The sequence below is a fragment of the Condylura cristata genome, unplaced genomic scaffold (assembly GCF_000260355.1).
Source record: "Condylura cristata isolate star-nosed mole 26May11 unplaced genomic scaffold, ConCri1.0 scaffold00003, whole genome shotgun sequence".
NCBI classification, from domain to species: Eukaryota; Metazoa; Chordata; class Mammalia; order Eulipotyphla; family Talpidae; genus Condylura; species Condylura cristata.
The window spans coordinates 20,184,834-20,194,944 of NW_004567104.1; positions in this window are offsets into that span (position 1 = coordinate 20,184,834).

Consider the following 10,111-nt stretch of genomic DNA (forward strand, 5'->3'; position numbering starts at 1 on the left):
GTCTTGTCTCTTCCTTCTGTTTTATGAACATTGAGTCTAGTATTTAACTGTATTTTCAAAAGTGAAATTTTCCTCCTTTCCTGTTATTTCTTGGCTTTATTTAGTGCCTTTTCTTTTCACTTTAAATGTGCCTCTTAAGAATTCCTTGCTGTTTTAGCAGTGATGAGCTCTTTTAGCTTTTGCTTGTCTGGAAAACTCTTAATCTCTCCTTCAGTTCCGAATGACAATTGTTTTGGGCATTGGGTTCTTGATGGAAAGTTTTTCCTTTCAGAACATTGAGTGTGTCATGCCACTCTTCTGGCCTGCAAGATTTATGGTGAAAAATCTGCAGGTAGCCTTGTGCAATTTCCCATGCATGTTTTTCTCTTTTTGCTTTTAAGATCCTTTCTTTAATTTATCATTTTAATTATAATGTGTCTTGGTATGGGCTTTTTAAAAATTCTTATTTGGAACTCTCTGAACTTCTTATACCTGGATGTCTGCTTCATTCCCCAGATTAGGGAAGTTTTTAATGATGGCTTCCTCAAATAATTTTTCTGTTCCTTTCTCTCTCTTTTCCTTCTGGGATCCCTGTAATGGGAATCTTATTTTTGATATTGTCCTGGAGGTCTCTCAGGATATCTTCATTTTTCTAGACACCATTGTCATTTTGCAGCCCTGGTGGGTGAGTTCTATTACTTAGTCTTCCAACTCACTTATAAGTTCCTTTCTTTGCCTTATACAGTCTACTGTATTGTGTTTTTTTTAGTTCTATTATTGCATTCTAGCTATTGTATTGTAGCTTGATGACTTCTGTTTGAAGATTCCTGATTTTCCTAGATCATTCATTTACCTCCCAAGATTAGTGAGTATGTTTAAAACCATTATTTTGAATTCTTAATTAGTTTATCTCCATTTTGCTAGGGTCTTTTTCTGGAGGTTTTTCTATCTGGAGCATGTTCTTCTGTTCCCGCATATGCATAGTTCTCTGTGTTTACTTTTATGTCTCAGGCAACATTACTACCTATTAGGATACAGTGGAAAAGTCTTCCAGATATCACCTATTCAAGTAATCAAAGTGAACATCATCAGTAATGGGACAAATAAAAATCTTGCATTTCCCAGTAAGAGGAAATCAGAAGAAGAATTTCTGAGATATTCCTGCCAAAGATGTGTCACCATGAATCTAACCATGAGGAAACAACAAACAAATCCATCTTGAGAGACATCCTACAAACTAAATATCCTCTGCTTCTTCAGAATGTCAAGATCAAGAAAGACTGAGGAGTTGCTTGAGAGTAAAGAGACTAAATAGCAGGACAAAATGAAATGTGTGAAATGAAACAGACTTTTATTATTGTTGTTGATGATGATAATCCATTGGAACATTTGCAAAACTGGACTAGGGATTAAGGATTAGATAGCATCAGTGTTAATTTCATTTTTGGGGTCCACTCTCCCTCCTCAGTGTTAATTTCTTGATTTTGACAGTTGTGCTGTAGTTATGCAGGAGAGGCCTTTTTTTGTTGAAAATATACATTAAATTGAGGTTGATGGGACATAAAATAACTAGTTACTTGTAAATAGTGCATGGGAGGGTTAATTTTGTACTTCTAGTTTTCTGTATGCTTCATAATGTTTCAAAGTTTTAAAATTTTGTGCATCGTTAAACACAGTGATATATTCAAAAAAAGTTAATATGGCCTCTCCTCCCAAATTTTAGTTCCCTCTTCTCCAAAAAAATCACTGTTAACAGATGTATCCACATCTTTCCAAATTTTATAATTATATGAATATCTAAGCTTGTATATTTATGTTTTCTCTTTGTTTCAGCTATTAAATTTCTCCATGGTGTTTTTTCACCGAATAGAAGCCTTCATTTTTGTATCATTTTATTTTTAAATAATTTCAGAATTGAAGAATTGTTTCAGGATACTACATGGAATATGTTATTTGCTTCAGTCTAACTCTACAAATATTAATATTTTGTAACATTTACCTTATCATTCTCTGTGTATTTGTGTGTCTTTGTTTCTGTATAATTTTTCCTAGGCCATCTGAGAGTAACTTGATGTAATTTCAAAAATTATTTCTAAACACCTTAATGTATTTTCTTAAAACAAGGCCTTTTCTTATGTGAACAACAGCACAATTAGGAAATAAGTACTGATATTAACAAACCTATAGAGTTCATTAAAATTTTTCAAATTGTACCACTGATTTTCTTTATAGGAAAAGAAAAAGAAAAAAGTTTTTGGTCCAGATCACACATTGTAATTGATTGCCAAGTTTCTTTAGTCTCCTTTCATCTGCAACAATTCGTCAGTCTTCTCTTATCTTTCATGACCTTGGCATTTGGGAAGAGTACAGGACATTTATTTTGTAGAATGTTCTCAATTTGCATTAGTCTGGTGTTTCCTCATGATTAGATTCAGGCTATGTATTTTTGGCAAGAAAATGACCGAAATGAGGCTGTACCTTCTCCGCACATCTTATCAGGAGGCATGTGATGTCAATTTATCCCATTACTGGTGATGTTAACTTTGATTACTTGGTAAGGTGGTTTTTCTGTGCTGTAAATTGCTCTTTTTTCTCATTGTAATTAATAACTAGGTCATGGAGATAAATACTTAATGTTATATAATCAAAATCATCAATGTTTTGCAAAAAAATTGTTCTCTTGCAGTTTCCGAATCCTTCCTCAGCACACTTGACAGAGATTTTCTGCAGGATTTTCCCGAGTTATAGAGTTTTATTTCTCTTATTTAGGTTTAATCCTTCTAGAATTTACCCTTTAGTGTGTTTTATGTAAAAACATGTATTTCTCTTTCTCTATATAGTGAGCCAGTTTTTCCAGCATTACTTATTAAATAACCTATGATTTCTTCAGTGATGGGGTGTCATCTTTATTGTCTAATATGTACTCAATTATTTTACATTATATATACAGGTCAAGTTCTCTAGACATCTATATATATATTTTTTTAAAGATTCATTTATTCTTACAGAACTGGGGTCCAGGCCAGAGATGTGGAGGGTGAGAGGATTCGCCAGAGAAAGAGTGGGTAGCAGAACAGGCAGATCGATGAAGTACACTGCTGAGGGGAGCAGCGGGCGGGTCAGGAGAAGTCTGCCGCGCCATGTGGTCACCTCTGGGGCAGGCGGGGATCCAACTCATGCGGAAGTGGCTTAAGCTTTTTAGTGCTGTGCTTTAACCCGCTGCGCCACCAGGGAGGGCCGACATCTATATATTCTTATACTAGTATGGACTATTTGATTCTGACATCCTATATATTTTATTTTTTATATATAATCACATGTCTTCATATTTGGTGGGGTAAGCCTGACTCTTCTTCTTTTTATATGTTGACTTTGCTGATTTTTGACACTTTACTTCTCTATAAAATACTAGAGTAAGATTACATTAAAAAATACTCTTGGCCCTCCCTGGTGGCGCAGCACTGAGAAACTAAAGCCACGTCTGCCTGAGTTCGATTCCCGCCTGCCCCGGAGGTGGCCACATGGCGCAGCAGACCTCTCCTGACCCGCCCGCTGCTCCCCTCAGCAGTGTACTTCGTAGATCTGACTGTTCTGCTCCCCACTCTGTCTCCGGTGAAGCCTCTCGCCGCCCCTGAGCCTCTCAATGCCCCTGCACCTCTGGCCTGTACCGCAGTTCTGTATGAACAAATAAATAAATCTTTTTTAAAAATACTCTTAGATTTTAACTGAGAATACATTGAACATATAGATTAATCAGGTAAAAACTAACATATTGGTTATTAAGCCATTTCATCCAAGACAGAAAAATATCTTTTGACTTATTTGGTCATCTTCTGTACCATTTGATTTTTATTTTATTTTTTATATTTAATCACATGTCTTTTCTTTTTTATTTTCTGAATAATTTATTCTTTTAATTGTGGTTCCTTTCAGTTTTTGTTTTCTTTAGAGAGATTTCATAAGGTATGGATTAGTAAATTTCTAGATAATTTATAGTTTTGTCATTACGGTGAGTTATATTTTTTTTCTTTAAGATTTATTTTATTTATGCATACAGAACTGGGGTAAGGCCAGAGATGCAGGGGTGGTGAGAGGATTCACCAGAGACAGAGTGGGAAGCAAAACAAGTAGATAGACAAAGTATACTGCTGAGGTGAGCAGCAGGAGAGTCAGGAGAGGTCCACTGTGCTATGTTGATCACCTCCAGGGCTGGGAGCTGAACTCTCACTATAAGTGGCTGCGGCTAGCTTGCAGTGCTGGCTTTAACCCACTGCACCACCAGAAAGAGCCAAGATATCTTTTTAAATTGCATTTTCTAGTTGGTTACAGCTGGTGTAGAGATATGCTATTGATCTTGTACATTTATCTTACACTTGGCTACCTTACTGAATTCTCTTACTAGTTGAAGTGGTTTGTTGGTTTTATTGGTATTTGAGGTAGACATCTACATCATCTGCAAGCAGTTATGGTTTTATTATTTAAACATGTACCTATACCTATTTCTATACTTAGCTGCCTGTCTCTATGTTAAAGGACTTGAGTTTATACTGACATCTACAATTCTAATCCATTATCCATAGATTAGTCTTGCATTCTTCCCTGCTTGTCTATAACCTCCTACTCAACAGTAAAAAACCTGGGTCCCAGGCCCTTCACCATGGCTTGGTGCAACTGGTTAAAGTTGAGCACAAGGAAGCTAGCCACAGCCACCTCAGCACTGGTTGGATCCTGATGCCTCTCCAGGAGGTGACCCACATGGCGCTGCTCCCCTCAGCAGTATACTTCATCAATCTGCCTGTTCGCTCCCCACTCTGTCTCTGGTGAATCCTCTCACTGCCCCTGCACCTCTGGCCTGTACCCCAGTTCTGTTTGCATAAAGAAATAAATCTTTAAAAAAAAACAAAACCCTGGGTCCCACCTGTTCATCATTCATTTATTTACTTGTTCAAAACTAGTATGTGTGTATAAAAGTTTCAAAATTGTTAACACATTTTCCTAAGGCAAACAGCTTTATCAAATAGAGTACAAAACAGTTCCCTTTTCCTATAATCTCATAAACTCTCCTTGCTTCCAAAATTTAGGTCAGCACCATTTCCTCACTCACCTTTCGGAGAAGTACTTTAAAAAATGTGTAACACAATTAAATTTGTTTGTTCCATCTTTTATCCCATCCTGTGATTCTGCCAATCCTAAATGAGTTGTTGAATTTGCATACAGTAAGGTTCACTCTGAAATTCTATGTGTTCTGACAAATGCATAGTGTCCTGGAGCTAATAGCTCCAGTACCATCCAAAACAGCTTTCCTCCCTCTCCACCCCCTATACTGCATCTAATTAATCCTTTCTGCACCTTCCATTCCTCACAAATCTTGGCAACCACTAGTTTTTTTACCACCTGTAGGCTCACTTATTCTAGAATGTTCTATAAATTAGGTTATGCCATCTTTTCAGCCTGTCTTCTTTCACTTAGCAATATGCACTTAAAATCCACCAATGTCTTTGTGTTACTTAACAGCTCACTCCTTTAAAAAAAAAAAAAAAGAAAAGATTTATTTATTTAAGCATACAAGAATTGGAGTACAGTCCAGGGTGGGGGGGGCGGTTTGTAAAGAAAATTCACCAGAGACAGAGTGGGGAGCAGAAAAGACAGATTGACTGAAATACACTGCTGAGGGGAGCAGTGGGCAGGTCAGGAGAGGTCTGCTGTGCCATGTGGTCAGCTCCCTGGCTGGGGATAGAAGTTGTGGGTGGCTGTGCATAAATTCATAGTGATGTGCCTTAACCCACTGCACCAGCAGGGAGGGCCCAGATCATTCCTTTCTATTGCTGAAAAAATTTCAGTGTATGGATGTTTTAGTTAGTTTATTCATCTACTAAAGGACATGTTGGTTGCTTTCAGTTTTTGGCAATTATAAACGTTTCTGCACTGATTTTTTAGTAGACTTAAGTTTTCAGATCAATTGGGTAAATAACTTGGAGTGTCATTGATAGATTTTAGCTAAAATTATGTTTAATTTTGTAAGAAATTGCCAACTTCTCTTCTAAAGTACCTGTACCATCTTGCATTACCTCAGACAAAGAATGTAAGTTCCTCTTGCTTAAAATTCTAATCAACAACTGGAATTGTCAGCTTTTGTTTTGCTTTAACCAAAGGTATATATATGGTTGCTTGTGTAACTTTCAATGTTTTCCTTTTTTTATTAATTTTTGCATGTAGCAAGTAGGGCATAAAGTCGATATGATGCTAGTTCATTGGAATGAATTTTGGTCCTTGTGTCTTAATACTGCGATAACACAACTACCAGTGGGACTAGATAGGGCTATAATAAACTGGGCCTCGCATCTAAGTGTGATAATTAACTGGGCCTCGCATCCAGGAGATACCAGTGGGAGGAACTGGGCCTAGCATCAGGGGGCACAGCGATAAGTCACCCCTTTGAATGTGAACCTAGAATCTATATAAGAGACCCTTTTCCCCTATAGCACTGGCAGTAGCTGAGGATCCCACCCTAGGGGCTCCGGCTCAGCTGTTGCCCTGGAGCAATAAACTCTGCTTGCTCAGCCTTTCTGCCTCCCACCTTCCTTTCTTGCGGTTGGTCACAGAAGACGGGACAAAACAAATACATGGTCTATTTTTGTAAACGTTTTGAATGTACATGAAAAGAATGTTCCCTATTTATGGAATGAAACATAACAGTGGTTCAGAACACAGGCTTTAGAAGCCGACCTAGTGTCTAGTTTCTCCTATTCTATAGGTTAATAATAATATGAGCTTTGGCAAACTTTAATTAGTTTATAAATGAGAATAATAGCAGTAGCATCTAGCTTTTATAGTTGCTAGCAGGATTAAATGAGTAATATTTGTAAAGTACTTAGAACTGTGCTTGACATAATACGATCTAATGTCTTTAATATGAATGTAATATGAATAAATGTGTCTAAACATTGTATATTGGGGAAACCTTATGTTCCTTATTTTTTTTATTTTTTATTTTTTAAAGATTTATTTATTTATTCATACAGAACTGGGGTACAGGCCAGAGGCTCAGGGGTGGCGAGAGGCTTCACCAGAGACAGAGCGGGGAGCAGAACAGGCAGATCGATGAAGTACACTGCTGAGGGGAGCAGCGGGCAGGTCAGGAGAGGTCTGCCACGCCATGTGGTCACCTCTGGGGCAGGCGGGGATCTAACTCATGCGGAAGTGGCTTTAGCTTCTTAGTGCTGTGCTTTAACCCGCTGCACCACCAGGGAGGGCCATGTTCCTTATTTTTTAATATATACATTTACAAAGAGAATGTGCTCAAAATCTCTGTAGAAAAAAATTGTTTAAATCTTTAACTGTAATTGTTATATTTATTTCTTCCTGCTAACCAACAACCTGTTGCTTGATATATTTTGAGATGCTATTTTTAGATTCATATGTTTGTGATAGATATCTTACCCTTGTATTCCCTTTGTAAGTATAAAATATCCTTCAAACCTAAAATGTTTTTTAAATTTCAATTCTACTCAGTCAGCCAACACTTATGAAAATTTTCCAAAGGAAGTGCATGAATAGATTTAGGGCATCTAAATGGATGTTAAAACTAAACTTATTTTGATAACTATTACACAATAGATACACATATCAAATCATTGTGCCATGCACCTAAATTTGTACAATGTTATATGCTGATTATATTCCTCCCTCCCCCCAAAAAAAAACACTATGAAAAAAAGATTGAGAGAAAATAAAAATGCAGTAAACCAAGAAATAAATATCAAGAAAACCCTACTGATGATGGTAGTTTAAACCATAATCAACATGGTCTGAGACCATGTAATAGCCTGGCTCTACTTCGCCTTGCCCAGATTTCAGTTTTCTCAGCTGTAAGATAGTAATAGTATCTGTCTCTTGGGCTGTTTTGAGTATTAAAGGAGATAGTCCATTCTTAGTGCAGTGACGAGAAACAACAAATGAATACCAACTTGTACTTTCCCTAGTCCCTCTGGCTTTCTTCTTTCGGTGAGCTAACCCATATGCCAGAAACACCTTCCCGGTCACTGTCTAATGTCAATTTGGAATTCTACTTAAATGGCGCCCTCCCTCCACCACCACCTAAAAGCTCCCTGTTCAATATTTTTATCATATCCATTATATCCCTGCAATGCAGCACTCATCTTAACCTATTGTAATCGTACATTTGCATTTTCCACTAAAGAGTGAAACTTCCAAGACAGACACAATAGCCTTTTAGATATCTATCCCATAAGCCCTCCCCTAGGCCTGGCACATAGCAGACCTCCAACCTCATGCCATTCTTAGGCCTTTCTAGAATCTGGTTGGTGGGCCCTTTGGGCTATGCTGTGCCTCCTGTGGTCAGCTGCTCTTCGTGCTGAAGCCTTCCCAGCAGTGTCTCCCAGCTGAGAGTCAGAGCCCCATCTTGCTGCCCTTGTCCATGTGTCCTGCAGGATGCTTTCTACCTGTTGCCCAGCTGCTGGCCCTCCTCTCTCCATTTGTTTCCGCCCCCAAAGTTCACCTTCTCCCAATGAACAGTGTAATTGGACAGGCACACCACCTTCTTGGGAGACTATCTCACTCCCAGGCTTTTCTCAGGACCTCTTTTCTATTTCCTTGTGTTAAAGGCTTGCTAATGACTGCTCCCTGAAGCTTTGTTTGGCCTGGGGAGTCACACACAGCTCTTGGTACATTTGTAAAAGGAACAGAGCACAAGGGCCCTCTCTGGTGGCGCAATGGGTTAAAGCACAGCACTGCAAGCCGACCTCAACCGCTTCAGGCAGAGTTCAGTTCCCAGCGGAGGTGATGGACAATGTGGGGCAGTCTCCTCCTGACCCATCAGCAGTGTACTGCCTGTTCTGCTCTGCACTCTGTCTCTGCTCCCCACGCTGTCTCTGGTGAATCCTCTCACTGCCCCTGCACTTCTGGCCTGTACCCCAGTTCTGGATGCATAAATAAATCTTAAAAAAAAATGGAACAGACCACAAAACACCCTTGGGGAGGTGGTCATTGATTGGACTTACCTCCCTGGGGAAAGACCAATCTAAATCCACCATGCGAGAGTTTAAGGCAATGAAAAGGAGTGGGGTTGGGGGGCTCATATGTTCATGGAAGCAGGTGATAACCCCTGGAGCCAGTCTGGTGATTGTCATTGGGTTCAGGATAGGTAAATGGTAAAGACTGAGAATCCTGAGTTTGGCTTGAAAGTCCACTCCCCACTGGCTGCCCCTCTCCTCCCACCTCTCCTCCAGCGCTGTCTATGGAATCTGAATGTGGGCTCTGCAAAAAAAAAGTGTAGGGGTGACCCCCAATTCTTTTCATTTCCCTAGGGCTCAGAGGCTCTCCCTCCAGAATCCTGGGAGAAATTTTACCGACTTTCCTCATCTTTTGCAACAAAGCACATTCAAGCACCATGAAAATTCTGATTGGGACATGTTAATAAGCAGGGATGTTTTCTTCTGTGGGTGCTGCAGAGATGGGTGGGGGAGGTCACTGCTATGATCAGGAAGTCTGAAGCCATGAGAAGGCTCTGCAGACTGACAGGCCTCACTTTCAAGGCTTTGAGCAACTGAAGGTTCCAGGGAGTCACACCTTGGAGGTGTTGGGGAAAATATGCCCGCCTTCCCCACTCCCACAAAAAGAGGGGGAGATGGTGGTACTGCAGGAAGGTGAGGCTGACTGCTTGGTGTGAGGTGATGTCCTGGCATTGATGAAGGGGGTCCCTGCTTGGAGTCAGCGACCACTGAAGTGCTCGCATAGCTAGCTACCCTCAGGGATGGGGAAGGTTTCTGGAACAATAAAGAAGCATTTTGCAAAGGAAAGGGATTGACAACTTGGAGGGAGGGGGTTTGGGAGGTGGCCCTAAGGTAAAAGAGTGTTGGGGTTTGATGAAATGAATAAGGAGGGTCACAGCAATGATGGAAACGGGGGGAGGGTTTCCGGGGGGATAACTGGGGGTGATATTGGGATAACTGGGGTTACGACGGTGCTGGGGGGGGCTGCAGACTGAGCGGCTGGGCGGCAGAAGCAAGATGCCTCACTTCCTGAAGGAAAGAAAGGGTGGGGCCTCAGAGGCCTCGGCCCCGCAGCGACCCGCGCGGCTGCGGGGCTGCGGTCCCTGCACTGCGGTGCCCTG